The sequence below is a fragment of the Lontra canadensis genome, unplaced genomic scaffold (assembly GCF_010015895.1).
Source record: "Lontra canadensis isolate GAN:19392208 unplaced genomic scaffold, GSC_riverotter_1.0 scaffold1, whole genome shotgun sequence".
Classification (NCBI taxonomy): Eukaryota; Metazoa; Chordata; class Mammalia; order Carnivora; family Mustelidae; genus Lontra; species Lontra canadensis.
The window spans coordinates 40,012,741-40,036,989 of NW_022630995.1; positions in this window are offsets into that span (position 1 = coordinate 40,012,741).

Here is a 24,249-nt window from a genome sequence, read left to right on the forward strand (position 1 = left end):
CTGAACAAATTTGAAGTGAGCTGGGGAAGAGTATTCCAGACACACAGTACAGCAAATGTGTAAATCAATAACCAAAAAGTGGATGTGACTGGGTGTATTCTAAGATTGGCAAAAAAGCATTGATGCTGGAGCATAGTTAGTAAGGAAGTCATCTGTAGATGTCATTTACAATATTTGGCTTTTAATCTAGAAGTGTTGGGAAATGTTTGGTGGGATTAACCAGGGACAACATGACTACATATACATTTGCATTGACTGGATAAATGGATTAAAACTATTAATTTGAATTGCATAATAAAGGAGTAGTTAAAGATAATAAACTAATTAACACCAAGACTGTACTAGAACCTTAGTCTTGTTCCCATTGTTATCCTTATGCTGATTTGAGTTATATTTTCCTCTATCCTCTTTTAGTACACACCACATCCCCAAATCTCCAGGGACAAAACAAATTAATTTATATTTTATTATTATATAAATGTCACACACTTTCAAAGCATGATAATTTGCAGACACAGAGATTTTATCTTTTGAAAAATCCCAATGTCTTCTTCAAATGTGTAATCTCCCTAAATATTGTTATGTGCCCTTTAAAAATAGATTTACTTTTATGTAAGAAAATTTCAGAAATATGTATAGTATGATAAGAAGAAAGTGTAATAGAATTTAGAATAAGGAAAGTTCTCTTTCCTAAGGCTGCCAGAAAATCCCAGTCCATGCCAGACTAGAAAACTAGCCTTTGGAAACTAGGAATTATTGACCTCTATTTCTGAGAAGTAGCATTTAATTGTACTCTTCTTACTAACTCCATTTCCTGGAATGATCAGAGGCCCTTGTCCTTAGCTCTAAACCATTGAACATTATCAAAATGAAATGTTATTACTTAGGCACCTCTTGCAAGGATTTTGTTCGCCTTTATTGGTACTGTAGTTCATATTTAAATCTTTTTATCTGTCACTTTCATTTCTTGGACAGGGAAATCTAATGTGTTTGCTCTTACTCTACAAGCAGCATAAAGCAAGTTTAGTAAGCAGTAAAACTATATTTGCCAAGGAAGATAGTGGATGAGGATGTTGAGTCCTATTCGCATGCAATATGCATGCTCAGACATATGGTTGAGAAGATAAAAGTAAATTCTATTGCGCCTTAATCATTAAATCCCATGTTTGTCACTGATCACACAGGGCAAAATGCACTGAAAATCCTTGGGTCATTGCAAATGGAAAGATTCCTGAAACTATAATTTAACTTTTTGAACAATAGAATCATGGATTTTAGCATCTCCTTAAGTGGATTTACAAACCAAAGTCTTTTCAGTCTGCTCTACTTTTTTTCCTGATTACCAGTTGCTGTGACCTGAATGTTTGTGTTCTCCTAAAGTCATATGTTGAAAACCTAATCACTAATGTGATGGTATCAGAATATGAGATCTTTGGGAAGTAAATACATCTTGCGGGTGGATAATGTAATCATGTAATTAATTAACGCCCTTATGAAAGGGACTCCAGCATGCTCCCTTGCCCATTCTGCCATGTTATTTTTTAAGAGGAAGAAGATGGGAATATATTAACCAAGAAGTGGGCTCTTACCAGACAATGAACCTTCCAGGACCTTGATCATGAACTTCTCAGGTTCCAGAACTATGAGAACTAAAAATCTGTTGCTTTATAACATCTCTTTTATTCATTTATTCAATCATTATTTCATTCAAAAACGTTTATACAACATGATCATATAATCATTAGGATATTGAAATGATTATATCGTATCTTCTTTATTTTGTTAATATGCAAATTGCTTGGGTGTTCAGATTTTAAAACAAACTTATACATTATATTTTTGCTTTTTTGAGCCTTTCCATTTGCATGTATACTTTCTGTTTATTAACTACTCTCCTAACACTACAATGTCTTTATTATTTTAACATAATTCTGGATTTGATTTGTAAATTTTTAAATAGATTTTTGTATATATCTTCTTTCAGGATATAGACAGCTAATTACTCTTTCCCTTGTTATATTGTCCAAAAAAATTACAGTAGCTATCTAAGCTACTAGATGCAACATATACAGTCTTTTTATTTTCTCTGGAATTATTATGTAATATTAGAATTTTTTTTCTCTTTTTATGTTTAGTAGAATTTTGGCTTGGGGTGTTCTTCACAGAATGTTCTTACATTTCAGAGAGGAGGGGAAGGTTGCTGAAAAGTAGGAGACCCTGTTTCAACTGGTCCCCTAAAGTTAGCTAAGTATCTACCAGAACACTCTGAAGACCAATGAAAACAGCCTGAGATGCAAAATGATACAATTCTGGGTCTCTAAGGGGGCAGAAGGCATCAGTGGAGAGGTAACACAGAGTGGAACACTCAGACTGATATAGGAAGATAAACACCAAAAGTGATCCATTTGAAAGTAATACCCCCAATACAAAGATTGGAGACCAACATTAACTTGGAGACTGGTCAAAAGCATTCAAAAAGAGCAAAAGATCTTAAAAGGCAACTGGTGGAATTGGGAGGTCATGTGCACGGGCCTAAGCTCATGGTCCCAGGATGGTCACTGCCACTGGTCTCTAGGCCTGCAGCCTTCCATGACCTGTGCTGCTGTGGGGTCTGAGTACACACAGCCTGCGCTTGAGAGAACAAACATGGTCTCAGGTTGGTTTCCCTTGACCTACAGTCTTTGGTGACCTGTACCTCCACCATATGTGGATGCACAGGGTGTGGGCATGGACCCCAGATAGCAGTCCCAGCAACAGCAGTCACTCGAGTTTGAAGTCACCTGGCCCAATATCACTTGTGGTTTTAGTGGCACAGGGGTACAGAGACAAGTGGGGGCCTCAGACAACCACTGGGACAGTGGCTGAGGTTGTTCACAGCCTGTGAGAGGTTACAGTGTTCGGAGCAATTTACAGAGGGGGAGTCTGTGTGTTCTGGATGACCCAGGGGGGAGCAGACTAAGGTTTCTCTCTGAGGCTGAGATCTGGGTGCAGACAGTTTGCTTCCCACTAAATATCCGAAAAGCACAAAAAGCTGCCAAAGAACAAAAGCCTCCAGAGAACAAAAGCATGAAAAACCAGTTTGCACAGAGCCAAGCCCCTTGATCGTGGGCAAGGCGACTCAGCCCAAGCAAGACTGACTGAGAAACAATGTGTCAGAGCCCTCTCCCAGAAGACAAGTCAAAAGAACAAGAGGACAACCACCACAGGGTCCCCATAAAACTGTAAAACCCCAACATCAGGGAAAAACAATATATTAAGCTCATGGTATTGCCTCAAAATCTGCATATTTCATAGATACAACTTTTCTTTCTTTTTCTTTTTAATTTCTTCCTACAATTATTGTTCTTTTAATTTTTTTAACCTACTTACCATTACAACTAGAGGTTTAATACAACATATTCCATAATAACTTCTTAACTTGAACTTTTTTCATACATGCACCTGTGTTTCTTTTTCTTTTCTTTTCTTTTCTTTCTTTCTTTTTTATTTAATACATATAGATATAAGCTTCAAGGTAATCTTTTTTCCCTATTCAATACTACCCCTATATATAAACCAATTTTAATTTCCCTATATCTCTGGAAAGTTGAGTCTTTTAACAAAGATAACAAGATTCACCTAGGAAGCAGTGAAATAAACTTCTTTATCCACATCAATGGTTTATAACCATCTTCCTATCTTATTCTTCTGTTAGTGTTTCTGTGTATTTGTTTTTGTCCTATATAAATCTTATTCTTGGGGTTCATTTTGGCCAGGGTTTTCTTTTTTATCTTGTCCTTTACTTTTGTCTGTCTTTTTGTTTGTTCATTTTTATTTATGTACTTTATAAGTCTTGCTTTTGGCTTACTTTTAGTCTTACTTTTGGCTTACATTTTGGCTACATTTTCTCTCTCTCTTTTTTCTCTCTATTTCCTTTTTTTTTTCCTTTTATTTCTTTCTTTCTTTCTTTTTTTTCTTCTTCTTTTCTTTTTGGTGGTGTCCCCCAATTGCTCTGAAACTTTTCAGAATGCATGTTGCCTAGATTGTGGTTGATGTATTCAGATATACATCCCCTCAACCACCTCTCACCAAAATGACTAGGAGGAGGAACACCCAACAGAGGAAAAATTCAGAGACTGTGCCCTCTCCATCAGAGCTATTGGATATGAACATAAACCGTATGTCAGAAAGAGGATTCAGGGTAACAATTATCCAGGCAATGGCTAGGTTGGAGAAGACAATTAGTGGCAACATAGAAACTCTAAGGTTGGAAGTGAGAGGTGATCTGGCAGTTCTAAAATATGCTATCAGTGAGATCCAATATGATCTGTATACTCTAACAGCTAGGGTAGCTGAGGCAAAGATCAAATTAGTGATCTAGAAGACAAAATGATAGAAAAAAAGGATCAGGAGGAGACCTGGAACAAAAATCTTAGAAGCAATGAAAACAGAATTAGGGAAATAAATGATGCAATGAAACGTTCCAACATCAGAATTATTGGGATGCCTGGGGGGGGGGGTGGAGGCGTGGAGAAAGAGAGAAGACTAGAAGATATAGTTGAACAAATTCTGGATGAAAATTTCCCTAGTCTGGGGAATGGAACAAATGTTCATGTCTTAGAAGCAGAAATTACACCCCCAAGATCTATGAATCTAGAAAGACCTCCAGACATTTAATTGTGAAATTCATGAATCATTTTAGACAAGAAGTCCTAAGGGCAGGTAGGTGAAGAGATTCCTTATATACAGAGGAAGGACCATCAGAATAACATCAGACCTATCCACCAAAACCTGACAAGCCAGAAAGGGCTGGCATAACATATTCAGGGAACTAAACAAGAAGAACATGAAGCCAAGAATACTTTATCCAGCATGGCTGACATTCAAAATAGATGGAGAGATAAAGAGCTTCCAAAACCAGGAAGGTTTAAAAGAGTATGTGACCACCAAGCCAGCACTACAAGAAATATTAGGGGGTTTCTATAAAAGAAGAAAGAACCCAAGAGTGACATAGAACAGATATTTACAGAGACAATCTATAGAAACAAGGACTTCTCAGGCAACATGATGTCAAGAAAAACTTACCTTTCAATAATCACTCTCAATGTGAGCAGCCTAAATGTTCCCATAAAATGGCACAGGGTTATATGTGTTATATGATATATATGACAGGACATATATATGTTATATGATAATATGACAGGACCCATCATATGGTTCTACAAGAGACATATTTGGAACCAGACTGAAAGTGAAGGAATGGAGAACCATCTTTCATGACAAGGGGGCTCGAAAGAAAGCTAAGATAGTGATTATCATATCAGATAAATTAGGCTTTAAGCTAAAGACTGTAGTCAGAGATACAGAAGGACATTATATCATTCTTAAAGTGTCTATCCACCAAGATCTAAGAATTATAAAGATTTATGCCCACTTTATGGGAGCAGCCAAATACATAAGCCAACTGTTAACCAAAATGGAGTCATATTGATATGAACACATTAATTGTAGGGGATGGACAGATCATCTAAGCAAAAAATCAATAGAGAAACAAGAGCTTTGAATGACACATTGGGCCAGATGGACCTCATAGATATATACAGAACGTTCTACCATAAAACAACAGAATACTTACTCTTCTTGAACGTGCATGGAACTTTCTCCAGAATAGACTACATACTGGGTAACAAATCAGGGCTCAACCAATGCCAAAAGATTGAAATGTTTCCCTGCATGTTCCCAGACCTAAATGCTTTGAAACTGGAACTCAACCACAAGAAAAAGTTTGGAAGGAATACAAACACTTAGAAGCTAAACGCCATCTTGCTCAAGAGTGTCTGGATCAACTAGGAAATCAAAGAAGAAATTAAACAATTCATGGAAACCCATTGGAAAGAAAACACATCGGTCCAAAACCTATCAGATACAGTAAAGGCAGTCCTAAGGGGGAAATACATAGCCATTCAAGCCTCACTCAGAAAAACGAAGCCAAACCAAACCAAACCATAACAAAACAAAACAAAAAACACTGAAAAATCCCGAATACACCAACTCTCTTTACACCTTAAAGAACTAGAAAATCAACAACAAATTAAGTAAATCCCACCCACAATAAGGAAAATAAAAATTAGAACAGAGATCAATGAGTTGGAAACTAGAAATAGGGTATAACACATCAATTAAATTAGAAGCTGATTCTTTGAAAGAATTGATAACATTGAAAAAAACCACTGGTTAATCTAATCCAAAAGAAAAGAGAGAGGGCCTAAATTAATAAAATTATGAATAAAAAGGGAGAGATCACAACTAATGCCAAGGAAATAGAAACAATCATCAGAAATTATTATCAACAGTTATATGCCAATAAGTTAAGCAACCTAGAAGAGATGGGTTCATTCCTGGAAACCTATAAACTTCCAAGACTGAAACAGAAAGAAATTGGCAACCTGAATAGACCAATATCTAGTAACAAGAATGAAGCAATGATCACAAACGTCCCAAAGCACAAGAGCCCAAGACCTGACAGATTCCCTGGAGAATTCTACCATTCACAGAAGAAATAATACCTATTCTCCTGAAGCTGTTTCAAAAAATAGAAACCGAAGGAAAACTTCCAGACTCTTTCTATAAAGCCAGAATTACCCTGATCCCCAAACCAAGCAAAGACCCAACCAAAAAGGAAGTTTCAGACCAATATCCCTGATATATATGGATGCCAAGATCTCAACAATATCCTAGCTAACAAGATCCAACACTACATTAAAAAGATTATACACCATGACCAGGTAGGCTTTATCCCTGGGATGCAATGGTGGTTCAACATTTGCAAATCAATCATTGTGATAGAACAATAAGAGAAGAGAAAATAACCACATGAACTTCTCAATTGATGCAGAAAAAGCATTTGACAAAATATAGCATCCATTCCTGACTAAATTTTTCAAAGTATAGGGATAGAGGGAACATTCCTCAAGTTCATAGAATCTATCTATACAAAACCTAGAGTGAATATCATTCTCAATGAGAAAAAGCTGACAGTCTTCCCTTTGAGATCAGGAACAGACCAGGGATCCCTGCCCTTGCAACCACAGTTGAACATAGTACTAGAAGTCCTAGCAACAGCAATCAGACAACAAAAAGAAATAAAAGTTATTCAAATTGGCAAAGAAGTCAAACTCTCTCTGTTCGCAGATGACATGATGCTTTATATGGAAAACCCAAAAGGCTCCAGCCCCAAACTAACAGAATTCAAACAACAATTCAGTAATGTGGCAGGATACAAAATCAAGACACAGAAGTCAGTTGCTTTCTTATACACTAACAATGAAAACATAGAAAAGGAAATTAGAGAATTGATCCCATTTACTATAGCACCAAGAACCATAAGATAGATGCGAATAAACCTAACCAAAGAGGTAAAAGATCTGTACTGGAGGAACTACAGAACAGTCATGAAAGAAATTGAAGAAGACACAAAAAAGGTGGAAGACCATTCCATACTCATGGATCAGAAGAATAAATATTGTAAAAATGTCTAAACTTCCCAGAGCAATCTACACTTTCAATGCCATCCTGATCAAAATTCCACCGGCATCTTTCAAAGGGCTGGAACAAAAAATCCTAAAATTTGTATGGAACCAGAAGAGAGGCAAAATTGCTAAGGAAATGTTGAAAAAGAAAAACAAGACTGGGGGCATCATGTTGCCTAATTTCAAGCTTTATTACAAGATTTATTTATCACCAAGACAGCATGGTACTGGCATAAAAACAGACACATAGACCAGTGGAACAGAGTAGAGAGCCCAGATATGGACCTGGAACTCTATGACTAAATAATCTTCAACAAAGCAGGAAAAAAATGTCCAGTGGAAAAAAGACAGTCTCTTCAATAAATGGTGCTGGGGAAATAGGACAGCTATGTGTAGAAGAATGAAACTTGACCATTCTCTTACACCATACACAAAGATAAACTCAAAATGGACAAAAGACCTCGGAGGCAGGAATCTATCAAATCCTAGAGGAGAACACAAGCAGTGACCTCTTTGACATTGGCCACAGCAACTTCTTTCAAGATAGTCTCCAAAGGCAAAGGAAACAGAAGTGAAAATGAACTTTTGGGACTTCATTGAGATCAAAAGCTTCTGCACAGCAAAGGAAACAGTCAACAAAACAAAGAGGCAACCCATGGAATGGGAGAAGATATTCACAAATGACACTACAGAGGGCTGATATGCAAGATCTATAAAGAATTCCTCAAACTCAACACACAGAAAACAGATCATTACCTCAAAAAATGGGCAGAGGACATGAACAGACACTTCCCCAGAGAAGACATACAAATGGCTAACAGACACATGAAAAAATGCTCATCAGCATCAGCTCATCAGGGAGATTCACATCAAAACCACATTGAGATACCACCTTACACTAGTTCGAATGGCCAAAATCAACAAGACAGTAAACAAAAAGTGTTGGGGAGGATGTGGAGAAAGGGGAACCCTCTTACACTGTTGGTGGGAATGCAAGTTGGTGCAGCCGCTTTGGAAAACAGTGTGGAGATTCCTCAAAAAATTAAAAATAGAACTATCCTATGACCCTACAGTTGCACTACTGGGTATTTACCCCAAAGATACAGATGTAGTGAAAAGAATGGCCAGCTGTACCCCAATTTTCATAGCCACAATGGCCACAATCGCCAAACTGTGGAAAGAACCAAGATGCCCTTTAACAGACAAATGAATAAAGAAGATATGGTCCATATATACAATGGAGCATTATGCCTCCTTCAGGAAGGATGAATATGCAACATTTGTATCAACATGAACAAGTCTGGAGGAGATTATGCTGAGTGAAATAAGTCAAGCAGAGAGGGTCAATTATCATATGGTTTCACCTACTTGTGGAGCAGAAGGAAGAACATGGAGGACATTAGGAGAAGGAAATGAAAAGTCAATTGGGGGAAATCAGAGGGGAGACAACCCATGAGAGACTGTGGACTCTGAGAAACCAACCAACGGTTTTGGGGGGATGCAGGAATGGGTGAGCCTGGTGGTGGGTATTAAGGAGGGCACATATTACATGGAGCACTGGGGTTGGTGCATAAACAATGAAAATTTGAACACCAAAAAATTAAAATTTAAAAAATAAAATAAAGATTGAACTGCTTTATTAGATCTACGTATGTGAAAATTGAATGCTACTATTTATGTCAAACTTGGTAAATAGATTTCTTTATTTCATTTAAAAATTCATATTTACAATCATAAATATTTTTGAAAATATTTTTATTTTCCTTTTCATATCTAAAACATCTTAGATTATGTCTCCTATTTTATGTTTGATATTGGGTTTTTAAAATATTCTTTATTTTCCTTTACCAGTTTTGTGAGAACTTTTTCAGTCTCTTGGTTTTCTCATCTGTAAAATAGGGGAAAATAGTAATCATTTCATTGGAATGGTATAATGATTAAATTTTGTCTCACATGGAAATTGAACAGTTTTTGGAACTTAACAAGTTCTCAATATGGGTAGGTTAGTAACTATTATCCTCTTATTATTAATTCTGCATATTTTTATAAACTTTCTAGGACCTGCTGCAACTTAAACAAAGAAGGGCACACATTAAAAATGCAGAATATTGGTGTTAGTTGCAAACCAGAAAGAAGATACAGACAATTCAAAAAGGAGCACCAGTGCCTTAGAAGGTTATTTGTTAGAAAGCTCTTAAGCTACTGGACAGCTATGCCATATTGAGCCCAACATCACTGAAACGAGGAAGCACAGTCCTGATGAGCCAAGGGATTACAAAAACCTCACTGTAACAGTTATTGTTGAATGGTATCTGCCTTTCCTCTACTTCTTTCTCACTATAAAGGGGAAAGGAGAAAAAAAAAGAAGGAAAGATGTATGAAAAGAGTTACTTCCTCTAATTCTTAATAATTCAATTCATTTAGCTATAGTGCTAGCCTGAGATAGTGGGAGAAGTGGATAGTTTTTAAAACAAATATAATTTAGTATCAAAAACCAATCAAATAAACAAATACAAAGGACATGACTCTTGTTTTTAATAAAAAAGTAAGGAAAGAGTTAAAGATCTGATTAAGACTTATTGTATGGAAAATGTAGATTTCTAATATAATGTGTTAGTAGGTGCAATTAATTAGATATGTAAGTAGAAAGATGATAGATGGGGCACCTGGGTGTCTCAGTGGTTTAAGCCTCTGCCTTTAGCTCAGGTCATGATTTTAGGGTCCTGGGATTGAGCCCCTCTTTGGGATCTCTGCTCAGCAGGGATCCTGTTTCTCTCTCTCTCTGCCTGCCTCTCTGCCCACTTGTGATCTCTGTCTGTTAAATAAATAAATAAAATATTAAAAAAAGAAAGATGATAGGTAAACACACACAAATAATACATATTTACACATACATATTTGGGGAGGTGTGGGTAATTGCGTGAGTGGGAGGGATACAATGCATTAATGTTGGTTGCTGTAACTAAATCTTAAGGTAATACTGAAAGATAATCATCATTTAATTTCAAAATGGGTGTTTCTATCTTCCAAGAAGTGATTGAGATTCCAAATATCTTCCACACAATGGCTCCCCCATGTCCTAGGAAATAATTATTTTCTTCTGGTTACCAAATACTGATTTTACTAATCATACATTAAAAACACATCTTACCCATTGGTGTCAATGTAAAGTCTAATGCACTCATGTCTTCCAGTTCAAGAACCTAAATTACTACCTGATGTAGGGTCTTTTCTTCTTCCAAATGTTTATATCCTAAAATTTCTGAACTCTATTTTTTTTTTTTTTCTGTTTGCAAGCTGTCCAGTTCTGGTCTGTGAACATGGATTTCTTATACATGTCTAAAAGTAGGAGCAAAAGCCAATGTCCATTATCTAACTACATCTCTTAGAGCTATATGTTCTGTGTACTGCCTTCCAAGTCATGGTATGTAACAGTTTTAATAAATGTTGTGTCACTGCATATAATGATTTTCTATCTCTTTAGCCTCCAGAATTTTTCATCGTTGTCCTCTACTCTAATATGAGACCAATGTCATATATGTTAGAAGTTATTTTTATAGTCTTGCATCACCTATTTCTGTATTAAAGTAACATCAGAACAGTAAAGCATAAACTCTGTAATCTCTGTGGCTTAAGTCGGTAGAAGTATTTTTTCTACCCACTTAAAGAGCAAAAGAAGTTTCTGGTCAGCAGATTGATTTCTTCTGAGCAGTGATTCTGGATCTCTGGTTACTTTCCTATTAAGGCTCTACTCTTTCACAGGTATATTGATTTTTTCAGTGGAAGAGCAGGTGAGAGGAAAATATACATGGGAGGTAACAAAGGCCATGCTAGATGTACACATTACTTCCACTCAGATTTCATTGGCTAGAACTCAGTGATGTGGCCATTCTGCTACAAGACCATATTTAAAAACAATGGATGGTGTTGATAAGTGCAAATTTGTTTCTTATGCAAGGCAAAGAAAGACATGTTTTGTGATCCACTATCTGATCCCTTCCACAATAGGCTAATAAGTTCTGGCTATTTATTTGAGATATGTAAGTTTACCTTGATGTCACCAGAATGTATTTTTTATAAAGGAAGAAATCATACATGACTTTTATATGATTATAATCCTAGCATTTAGCTTATGCTATAAATGTAATAAAAATCATTAACTAGTTATAATCCAGTAGGTAGTTGGATATAGATTTTTTTTAAAGGTCCTTCATGAAGAACCTTAAGTAAAATGATTGTAGTTTGAAGTAACTATCTGAGTTGAAAGAGTGGGACCAAGGATTTGTGAAAATAGATATGTCATGAGACTAGAGCCATCATTCAGGGGATGAAGATAGATGGATCACTGACATGGAATTAAGAATTTACCTAGATGAGGAGAGATGTTCATAAAAAGAGGGTGGGGAATGAACAGCAATCAATGTTAAAGGAAGCCAAAAATTAACTTATTTACTTCCATGTAGTGTTCTATATACATACTAAAAATATTCATATTTCTGATTCATTCATTTTTATCTATTTTTATTGTTGTATATACTTTTTCCCAATACATTATTAAGATCTTCAGAAGTTATAATAGTCTTTTAAAAATATCTCTGCCTTATAATGACTATTTCAGATCTTTGTATATAGTGTATATTCCATGAACATCTTTTTTTTAAGATTTTATTTATTCATTTGAGAGAGAGACAGAGATAGAGAGGGAGAGAGCACAAGCAGGGGAGAGGCAGAAGGAGAAGCAGACTCCCTGCTGATCTGGGAGCCCAACATGAGGCTCAGTCCCAGTACCTGGATATCCTGACCTGAGCTGAAGTCAGACTCTTAACCATCCGAGCCACCCAGGCACCCCTTCCATGAACATCTTAAGTTGACTGAGGATTCTTAATATATACCTTTAAAATGCAAAATAAATTTAATGTTAATGTTGAATTCACATTTTGTAAGAATCAATACTTAGAGAATGAGAAAGTGTTAGTTTAGTAGTCATTAGTGCTATTATTTTGTCATATTTTGGAGAAAGCAATTTTTAGATATTAAAAATGAAAAAAAAAGCTGCATTATACAATATGAACTTGACATTTTACCATACTCCAAAGTTCAAAAAATAAGTCTCACTGAGAAGCACAATTACCTGCCGGTGTACTATGAACCATCAGAGTGAACAAAGATATTGTAATGCACTGACTGAGAATGAATTCCCTTATTACTGGGAGAGGAGGTGATGATTTCATAGCCTTGGGAATTTTTATTACATGGAGAGTTTGGTATGGCATTTTTGTCATATATATTTGAGTGCATCTTGGCAGCAAACACATTGTTTTATATAACAAGTTCTTTAGAAGATGACTTTAACTTGAGGTGAAATGAAAAATGTACCTGGAGTCCATAATGTCTGCCATGTAATTAGTTCCCTTGCTGCTGGCATTGTAGGAAATTATGGCTCCTAGACAGCTGAATCAGCCTTTCTAGTCCAATCTTCCTATTATTACTACTAATCCTTTTCTCTTTCCTTGGCTGTTCACAGTCCCGTGAGGCTTCTCAATCAAGAGTCTCAATAAAAGACTGAGCAGCACCATATGGCTGTACAGTGGTGAATGTAGAATGGGCTATTGGTAAGAACGTTCAGGAAGAGGAGGACTAATACATTCTGTGCCCTCAAAGGCTATAATTTCAGGTGATAATTAGAATAAAGTACAAGAGAGAGTCTGTTTCCAGACTCTATTTGTATAACATATTCCATTTGAAATCTCCCCTAAAACAGAAAGTAAATATCATCTAGATTTTTGGGGAAAACACAATAAAACATCTTGACTTTATTTGCATCTTAATATCAAATCTTGCCAGTAACTAAAATCAAATTCTTAATATAGATGTTTCAAAGGCCCAAACTGAAAAATCCTCTAATAGTGTTTTGTAAAATTTTTCCACAACCTGTCTCAGTGAAAAGTTATAGCTGTGAAATCAAATAGGCATGGGTTTGAATTCTGTTATATACTTGGCATGTGAACTTGAAAAAAAGATTTTCTATTTAGATCTTTACTTTTCCTATTTTTAAAATAGAAGTGTAGTAAATGATTTTTAGTGTTTTAAATTATTAAAATAATATAATATGTATACTACTCTGCATATTTAGTTGTTAAACATATTGCAAATATAGGGGGTTTTTGTTTTGTTTTGCTTTGTTTTGTGTTTGCTTTTGTTTTGTTTTGTTTTGTTGGAGGGAGAAGTTTTAAAGGTTAATTATCTCTGAGAGGTTCCATCTCCAAATACCGTCACACTGAGAGGGTTTCAATATAGAATTTGGGAAGAACACAATCACATCTATTGCACTCCTATAAAGAACATTATAGAAAGTAAAGGTACAGAATATTTTCTTGGAATCCAAAGAAAGTAAGTTCAGCAGACCTGCTTTAACTAAACCTGAAAGCTAGGAGAAGGAAAATACCTCTTGTCTCACAGGGACTCTTGTCTATTCATCTCCTCTTCCCTTATTCTACCTCTTCCATCACCCTCTTACTCCATACCATTTTCTTTTCTTTTCCATGACAACTTGCATATGACTCCCAAGAAACATAATCCATGAAGATTTTTGCCTTGTTTAATTACCAGAAGAATGAAACTGATTTCTCAAACTAATCTGTATTCAAACTACAAGTTTTAAGGAGCTAAGCATTCCAGACTGAATGCATTTAGATCAGGTGGCGTCCTTAGTAAAATCACCAATGGTTGTGGCTATGAAGTCATATATTCCACTTAGACAAAAGAATTAGGGTCTAAAAATTAATGATACATATGTCTTATATAGATAATGTGTATATTAATTTTCCTTCTAGTTGTAGAGGTGAGAATAAATTCTAACCACAGAAGGTTATAGATTTCAAGGTTCTAAGAGAGACCAGGGCCAGGACTGCACATAGCATGTACAAACTGCCAGAACTGAGTCAAAACTCTTCCGAAGTATTCATTCCCTATCTAGCAAATGCTTACATCTCTTTGATACAATCTTGTCAAACACTCATTTCACAGCTGAAGTAACAGCCCAGAAATTATAAAATGACATTAAGTTTAACAACAAAGCAGTGAATAAAATGATATTAGAACCAAGATCACATGGATCAGGGGTAATTACTCTCATTCTAGTACACCACATGTGAAGCTTCACATGTTTTGACCAAAGCATATATGCATGTGTGTATTCAATTGAATTTTTACAATATACACACATATATACAAATCAGATGGATCAGAGATTTGGATGTTAAAAAAAATTTCAAACTAAACAAAATTTAGAAACATATGTTCTAGTCATAGTGAAAACTTTGGAATCATTTATGATTTGATTAATAAATCACATTTTAAAGATTTTATGGAAAAAAGAAAATAAATATAAACAAGGAATCAATAACATGTAACTGGGAAGAAAAGGGTCTCTAAATAGTTGCAGAAGAAAAGGTTAATTTGTATACAAGAATTCTGATAACAAAAAGGAAAACAAATCTCAATTTAAAGTCAATTATCATATGCTTTCACTCACTTGTGGAACATAAGGAATAGCATGAAGGACATTAAGAGAAGAAAAGGAAAAGTAAAGGGGGGAATCAGAGGGGGAGATGAAATATTAGAGACTGTAGACTGAGAAACAAACTGAGGATTTTAAAGGGTAGGGGGATAGGGTTATGGGTGAGCCCAGTGGTGGGTATTAAGGAAGGCACATATTACATGGGGAGCACTGGGTGTTATATGTAAACAATGAATCTTGGAACACTACAACAAAAAGTAATGGTGTATTGTATGGTGACTAACATAAAACAATAAAAAAAAATTGTCTTAAAAAAAAATTGGGCAGGGGCACCTGGGGAGCTCAGTTGGTTAAGTGCTGATTCTTGCTTTTGGCTTGGGTCATGATCTCGGGGTTGTGGGATTGAGCCCCACAGTGGGCTCAGTGCTAGGCAAGGGAGTCTTCTTAAGATTCTCTCCCTCTGTCCCTCCACCCCTCTCTCTCTGTCTTTCTCTCTTTAAAATAAATTAATAAATTTTAAAAAAATAAAAATTGGGCAAATAATATTACCATTCAATCATCATTAGAATGTCAAATGGCCAGTAACCATATGAAAAAGTGTTCTTACTAGGTAAAAATTTTGGAAATGCCAAAAAAAAAAAAAAAGTATACTTATCAGAGGGGCATAAAATATTTTCCAAAATATTCAGTATTGAAAATATCACAACTTTGTCATTTCTTTCCAATACTAAGCACTACACTGATATTAATAAGAGGTGTTTTTTGTTTGTTTGTTTGTTTTTGTCTGCATTTAATCTTTGTGTAAATAAAGGCTTTTTTACAAAAAAGTATACAGAAGAAAAATGCTTTATTTACACATATTAAATACAAATCTAATGTTAATTAGATGTATCTATGTTAGTGCATGTGCCATATTTCTTTTGATATTTTTTAAAAGATTTTATTTGTTTATTTTAACAGAGAGAGAGAGATATCACAAGTAGGCAGAGAGGTGGGGAGGGGGAAGAAAGCAGCCTCCCCACTGAGTAGAGAGCCTAATGAGGGGCTCAATTCCAGGACCCTGATATCATGACCTGAGCCACAGGCAAAGGCTTAACATACTGAGCCACCCAGGTGCCCCTTTTTTGAATTTTTTTTTCATTTAATTGAATTTATTTTTCTTCAGTGACCCATAATTCATTGTTTATGCACCACACCCAGTGCTCTGTGCAATACATGCCCTCCTTAATACCCATCACTAGGCTCACCCAACCCCCACCACCCTCCCCTCCAAAACCCTCAGTTTCGTTCTCACAGTCCACAGTCCCTCATGGCTTGCCTCCCCTTCCAATTTCCCTCAACTCACTTGTCTCCATATCCCAATGTCTTCCGTGTAATTCCTTATGCTCCACAAGTAAGTGAAACCATATGATAATTGACCCTCTCTGCTTGACTTATTTCACTCAACATAATCTCCTCCAGAGTCATATGTGTTGATACAAATGTTGCATATTCATCCTTTCTGAAGGAGGCATAATGCTCCATTGTATATATGGACCATATCTTCTTTATTCATTTGTCTGTTAAAGGGCATCTTGGTTCTTTCCACAGTTTGGCGATTGTGGCCATTGTGGCTATGAACATCGGGGTACAGATGGCTGTTCTTTTCACTACATCTGTATCTTTGGGGTAAATACCCAGTAGTGCAACTGCAGGGTCATAGGGTAGTTCTATTTTTAATTTTTTGAGGAATCTCCACACTGTTTTCCAAAGCGGCTGCACCAACTTGCATTCCCACCAACAGTGTAAGAGGGTTCCCCTTTCTCCACATCCTCCCCAACACTTTGTTTACTGTCTTGTTGATTTTGGCCATTCGAACTAGAGTAAGGTGGTATCTCAATGTGGTTTTGATGTGAATCTCCCTGATGAGCTGATGTTGATGAGCATTTTTTCAGGTGTCTGTTAGCCATTTGTATGTCTTCTCTGGGGAAGTGTCTGTTCATGCCTTCTGCCCATTTTTTGACATAATGATCTGTTTTGTGTGTGTTGAGTTTGAGGAGTTTTTTTTTTTTTTAACATTTTATTTATTTATTTGACACAGAGAGAGATCACAAGTAGGCAGAGAGGGGCTCAATCCCAGGACCCTGAGATCATGAACTGAGCCGAAGGCAGAGGCTTTAACCCACTGAGCCACCCAGGTGCCCCGAGTTTGAGGAGTTCTTTACAGATCTTGCATATCAACCCTTTGTCTGTAGTGTCATTTGCAAATATCTTCTCCCCTTCTATGGGTTGCCCCTTTGTTTTGTTGACTGTTTCCTTTGCTGTGCAGAAGCTTTTGATCTCAATGAAGTCCCAAAAGTTCATTTTCAGTTGTGTTTCCTTTGCCTTTGGAGACATGTCTTGAAAGAAGTTGCTGCGGCTGATGTTGAAATTTTTAATCCATTTTGATCTATTTTAATAATGACAATTATTTGGATTACTTCATTTTTTTTGTTCTAAGAATAATTGCTATAAACTTTTTTTGTGCTTGTCTTTTTGTGCAGAAGTTCATAGATTTCTGTTGAGCATATTCATGTGAGTGAATTCATGAGTCATGGATTATGCATATATTGAGTTTTAATGTTTTCTAAATTAGTCACAACAATTTTCACTCTCAAGAATTGTGTATGAAGTATCTTGATGTGTCGCCTTGTCCTTTCTGACACTTGATATTTAAAAAAATAATTAGCAATTCTTTTATGTATGTAAGGGTACTAAATTTCATTTTAATTAACATTTTACTGATTATTAGAGAGACTGATCATGATTTCATAATTTATTGATCATTTGATTAGATTTTTTTTGTAAAAATGCTTATGCAAGTCTTTTAGTGATCTTTCTATTGAATTGCTTTATTTGTTCTATATATTTACATTCCTAACTGCCTACTTATCTACCAATTAATCTATTTATCTTTACATATCTATATATCTATATATCTTTATGTATATGTATAAATTTTGTGTTTAAATACTTTCATTTTATTTTTCTTATATGTGTATTTGCATTGTATTTTAAACACATTTGTATTTACTTGCATTTTATTCTCTAAAATAAGTTGTTTGGTGAGTAGGAGTTTGTATTTTAGTGTGCTATAACCCCAGTGGATCCTTCATTCCACTTCCCCTCACTTGGAAGCAATAATGCCTGCAGCATGTCTAACTCTACCCAAGACAAGGAAACTTCTTACAGGAAAATTAGTTTAGAAAAAGGTAACATTCTTAACCAATTCACAAGAAAATGGATAAATTTACAAACTGTACAAAATGATAAGACCATGTGAAATATTACTAGTGCCTTTCCCAGTTCTTGGAATTGGTCCAGGTGAAGGGTCCTAACATTTATGCTGCATTAGTTCATGGTTAATCTGTCTCTTTTATACAATTAATTAACCTATTTTGTTATTGTCTGTCTCTTTTACTACAATGTACTCCAGAGGATAGAAAATATTTACATTTTTTTCCACCCTTGTATCCCCAAATCCTAGAATAGTATCTGGCACAGAAGAAACCTTCATAAATGTTGGTTGGAAGAATAAGTGAATGGAAGAAACAATAAAAATATGCATTAAAAAATGACCCAATGGATGCAGAGACTAACAACATGAAGGATTTTATATGTAAGATTGATCAAAGAAAATTTGTTGTACTTAAGGTTTTTGAAAATTTTATTTTACCTTTTAAAGCTCTTTACTTCATTATTTTTCTCCTCAGTAAAAATGAAGAAATTTCACTGAAAACTAAGCTCTCTTTTAACACTCTATTTCATTTTTCATTTCTTTGTCCCACTACCTTGAAGCTATGATACCTGCCACATCTCTTTCAGTTGTAGACTATTTTAAGCACACCTTAAATATTTTAAAAGGTATTGCAAATGAAAATTTTAAAAAGTGCATGCAAGTAAGTATATCTTAACAAATAGCAATAAGTGCCTGGTACATGTTGAGTCTTCAAAAAGTGGTATTTAATTGGATATGTAACTGGACAAATAGGCCAAGTGAATTCAAGTGGTGATTGATGATCATCTCAAAGTAAAGTTTAAAGTTAATGGTGGAGGATAAAGCCCTTCCATCTGAAGGACTATTGCAGGAAGATTTGCCCTAAGGATATAAAGAAAAGAAGAGGTAAAAAGTAAGTTAACTTCAGGTTTGATAATTTATTTCCCAATGCAGCCAGAAATAAAATACCACAAGTTAATTTAATACACTCTCGGATCTATTTTCAGGCAGGTAGAGTCAGGTCATAGGAGAGTGAAACAGAAAGAGGAAAAAATCATTCAGACCAACTTGTCTTTCTGTCTGAGGGACAGGTCTGAGGAAATCAGCTTAGCATATGTTTTTCTTTATGTAATACTTTGGAGAAGAAACAGGAATGAGGAAAGGCAGGGATTGTTCAATGGGGGTTTTATGGCAACATGGTATTTGACCACACTGCAAATTAAGTACTGTTTGGAAGTGACATATTGCTGTATTGATCCAGAAGGTGGGGGGGAATCATATGTTTCATGGGAAAATAAATTCTGGATTAAAACTATCAGAAATGAGTGTATTCAGTTTCAAATAATGCTAACTTTTTAAAGGTTGTCTTTATCAGGGAAAAAACAGACATTTCTATAATGAATTCAATTGTTTTTATTTACTTTATTTAAAAAACAATATGATTTACATTAAAACCCCTCATGGAGGAGGGGCAAGATGGTGGAAAAGTAGGAAACTCTGTTTCAACTGGTCCCCTAAAGTGAGCTAATTATCTACCAGAACACTCTGAACATCTATGAAATCAGCCTGAGATGTAGGATTATACACTTCTGCATCTCTGTGGGAGCAGAAGACTCCAGTGAAGAGGTAAAGCAGAGTGGGAACAATCAGACTGATACCAGAGGATAGACAGAAGGGGGAGGGGGCCACCAGAAGTGACCCATTGGAAAGTAATACCCTAATATGAGACTGCCCTGTGATTGGGGACCAGCATTAACTTGGAGTCTGGTTAAAAGCACTCAAAAAGAACAAAAGATCTTAAGGGACAACTGGTGGAATCAGGCAGTCATGGCCACAGGCCTAAGCTCACAGACACAGGATGGCCACCACCAGTGACCACCCATGACAGAGAGAGTCCAGCTGAGCCCCTGGGTTGAGGGGCTTGCATCACTGCTCAGCTGGGCACATTCCCACCCTCGCATAAGGGAGTCTGATGACGGTGCCAGCCTGTGCTCCCTAGAACTTTTGTGCACTGTGTGACCAGGGTCTGAGCTTCTCCCTTCCAGTCCTGAGAAAGCTCCATCCTTCAGCTAGCCACGGTCTCTAAGACTGACCAAGAGTCTGGACTCTCCCAGCTAGGGCTAAAGGAACTCAGTGTGATCACCCATGATAGCAACCTGAGGTCTGGTGTCCCAGCAAAGGCATTAATGAAAGTGGGATCCCTGGACCTATATTGCTTATGGTGTTGGCACAAGGGTTCAGAGACAAGCAGGTTCTTTGGGTGACCCCTGAGATGGTGGCTGGGGACATCCTCTGCCCATGGGAGGTTGCACGGCTCAACAGATTTTGCAGAGGGGGAGTCTGTGCATTCTGGACCACCCAGAGGGGAGCAGACTGAGGCTTCTCTCTGAGACAGAGGTCGGAGTGCAGTTTGTTTTTCTCTAAACATCCAAAAAGCTGCAAAAAGCTGCCAAAGGGAAAAGAAAACAAAAATAAAAACAAACAAAAACTCCAGAGAGCAAAAGCCTGAAAAACCAGTGTCCACAGAGCCAAGCCCCTTGATAGGGGGCAGGAGGACTCAACCCAAGCAAGACAGTCTGAAAAACAAGGCATGGTTCCTCCCCCAGAAAGCCAGACAAAAGAATGAGCAGAAAACCACCACTGGGTCCCCATAAAACTGTAAAACCCCAATATATGGGGAAAATAATATATTAAGCTCCTGGTATTGCCCTAAAACCTGTGTATTTCATAGACACAACTTATATTTTTAATTTGTTCTCACTATTCTTGTTCTATTTAATTTGTTTAACCTATTTACCATTACAACCAGAGGTTTAATACAACATATTCCATAATAACCTTTTAACTTGAACTTTTTTTTCATACATATACCTGTCTTTTCCTATTTCTTTTATATTTTTTAAATATACATATAGATATAAGCTTCAAGGTAATCCTTTTCCCCTAATCAATACTATCCCTATATATAAATTAGTTTTAATCTCCCTTTATCTCTGGAAATTTGAGTCCTTTAACAGAGATATCAAGATACACCTAGAAAGAATCAAAATAACCTTCCTCACCCACACTGAGGATTTATAACCACCTTCCCATCTTTTCCCTCTGTCCGTGTTCCTGTGTATTTCTTTTTGTTCTGGTATTATATAAATATTATCCTTGGGGTTCATTTTGGCTGGGTTCTTTTTTCTTGTCATTTACTTTTATTGGTCTTTTTATTTGCCCATTTTTGTTTGTATACCTTATAAATCGTACCTTTTGGGCCCATTATAGATGGGTCTTCTCTTTTCTCTCTCTCTCTTCCTCTCTCTCTCTTTTTCTTTCTTTTTGGTGGTGACTTCAGATTGCTCAGAAACATTCCAGGGTGTACCTTGCCTGGATTGTGGTTGATTTATTCAGCTATATATCCCCTCAACCACCTCTCACCAAAATGGCTAAGAAGAGGAACACCCAACAGAGGAAAAATTCAGAGACTGTGTCCTCTCCATCAGAGCTATTGGATATGGACATAAATTGTATGTCAGAAAGAGAATTCAGGGTAATAATTATCCAGGCAATGGCTAGGTTGGAGAACACCATTAATGACAAGGTGGAATTGATTAAGGCAGAAGTGAAAGCCACCTGGGAAGAAGTTAAAAATGCTATCAATGAGATCCAATCTAATCTAGGTTCTCTAATAGCTAGGGTAACCAAGGCAGAAGATAGAATTAGTGATCCAGAGGACAAATTGATAGAGAAAAATGATCAGGAGGAGGCCTGGAGCCAAAAGCTTAGAAGCCATGAAAACAGAATTAGGGAAATAAATGAGGCCATGAAACCTTTCAATATCAGAATTATTGGGAACCCTGAGGGGGAGGAGAAAGAAAGAAGACTAGAAGATATAGTTGAACAAATTCACCACGATAATTTTCCCAATCTGGGCAATGGAACCAGCATTCCTGTCCTAATGGCAGAAAGATCATCCCCCCAAGATCAACAAATTAAGAAAGACCTCAAGACACTTGATTGTGAGACTGATGAATCATAATTTTAGACAAGAGCTCTTAAGAGCAGCAAGGTGGAAGACATTCCTATGTACAGAGGAAGGTCCATCAGAATAACGTCAGACATGTCCACAGAAACCTGGCAAACCAGAAAAGGCTGGCAAGACATATTCAGGTCACTGAATGAGAAGAACACGCAGACAAAAATACTTTATACAGCAAGGTTGACATTCAAAATGGATAGAGAGATAAAAAGCTTCCAAGACCGGCAAGGTTTAAAAGAGTATGTGACCACCAAGTTGGCATTACAAGAAATATCAAGGGGGAGTGGGTTCTATAAAAGAAGAAAGAACTTAACAGTGATATAGAACAGAAATTTACTAAAACAATCTATAGAAACAAGGACTTCTCAGGCAACATGTTGTCAATAAAAATGTATCTTTCAATAATCAGTCACAATGTGAAGGGTCTAAATTCTCCCATAAAATGGCACAGGGTTACAGATTGGATAAAACAACAGGACCTATCCATACACTGTCTTTAAGAGACATATTTGGAACCTAAGGATACATCCAGACTGCAAGTGAAGGGATGGAGAAGCATCTTTCATGCCAATGGGCCTCAAAAGAAAGCTGGGGTAGTGATTCTCATATCAAATAAATTAGATTTTAAACTAAAGACTTAGAGATAAAGGAGTATACTACATCATTCTTAAAGGGTCTATTCACCAAGAAGGTCTAAGAATTGTAAAGATATATGCCCCCAATATGGGAGAAGCTAACTACATAAGAGAACTGTTTTTAATCAAGATAGAGTCATATTGATATGAATACATTAATAGTAGAGGATGTTAACAAGCCACTCACAGTAATAGACAGATCATCTAAGCAGAAAGTCAATAAAGAAACAAGAGTTTTGAATGACACTTTGGAGCAGATGGAGCTCATAGATATATACAGAACATTCCACCCTAAAACAACAGAATACTCATTCTTCTCGAGCGCATATGGAACTTTCTCCAGAATAGACCACATACTGGGTCACAAATCAGGGCTCAACCAATACAAAGAGATTGAAATTATTCCCTATGTATTTTCAGACCACAATGCTTTGAAACTGGAACTCAACCACAAGAAAAAGTTTGGAAGGAATTCAAACACTTGGAAGTTAAAGACCACCGTGCTTAGGAATGTTTGGATAACCAGGAAACCAAAGAAGAACTTAAACAATTCATGGAAACCAATGAGAATGAAGACTCTTTGGTCTGAAACCTATCGGATATGGCAAAGGCAGTCCTAAGGGGAAAATACGTAGCCACCTAAGCCTCCCTCAGGGGGAAAAAAAAAAAAAAAAAAAAAAAAAAAAAAAAAAAAAAAAAAAAAAAGAAAAATCCTGAATACACCAGCTCTTTTTATACCTTAAAGAACTGGCAAATCAACAACAAATTAAGCCTACTTCCTACACAAGAAGGGAAATAATCAAGATTAGAGCAGAGATCAATGAGATAGAAAACCAGAGATACAGTAGAACACATCAATGAAACTAGAACCTTGTTTTTTGAAAGAATCAATAAGATTGATAAACCATTGGCCAAGCTAATCCAAAAGAAAAGAGAGAGGACCTAAATTAATAAAATTATTAATGAAAAAGGAGAGATCACAACTAATGCCAAGGAGATAGAAACAATCATCAGAAATTATTATCATTGTTATATGCCAATAAATTAAGCAACCTAGATGAAATGGATGCATTCCTGGAAACCTTTTACCTTCCAAAACTGAATCAGGAAGAAACTGACAACCTGAATAGACCAATATCTAGTAACAAGATTGAAGCAGTGATCAAAAACCTCCCAAAAAACAAGAGCCCAGGACCTGACGGATTCCTTGGAGAATCCTGCCCAACATTCACAGAAGAAAGAATACCTATTCTTCTGAAGCTGTTTCAAAAAATAGAAACAGAAGAAAAACTTCCAGACTCTTTTTATGAATCAGCATTAATCTGATC